The sequence below is a fragment of the Penaeus chinensis genome, chromosome 15 (assembly GCF_019202785.1).
Source record: "Penaeus chinensis breed Huanghai No. 1 chromosome 15, ASM1920278v2, whole genome shotgun sequence".
NCBI lineage: Eukaryota > Metazoa > Arthropoda > Malacostraca > Decapoda > Penaeidae > Penaeus > Penaeus chinensis.
The window spans coordinates 10530097-10530542 of record NC_061833.1 but is presented as its reverse complement, the minus strand read 5'-3'; positions in this window follow the sequence as shown (position 1 = coordinate 10530542).

The window sequence follows — 446 nt, the reverse complement described above, 5'->3', positions numbered from 1 at the left end:
ATCCTCGTCGGAATTAAATGATACCCCTATAAAAATAGCAAACAGGCATAGAATAAGTATGATATATGAAAACTGCTTGTGAGGGACTGCCATTCATAAAAAGGGAAATTTGGAGCTGCTTGAAACATGGGACAGAATATGCAAAGAGGCGAGTGAAACTGCACTCCATTCGAGGGGAGAAAGCAAGAATCCCAAAACTAGTAATGTAATTGTAACCTCTTAAGAGACTGGTGGATAATTGGGATGGAATGGAAACATTACATTTCAGCGAGTCAGTGCTGATTTGTGGAACTGATAATCATTGGTATATCCTATATGAAGCTTCATAGTAATGTATATGTCATTCTGATGTAGGTTACTTTGTTATTCCAACTGACCTTTTGCCAGTACTAAAATAAATCTTATCACATGGCTGCACCATCGCCATCTATAAAAATGCTATCTAT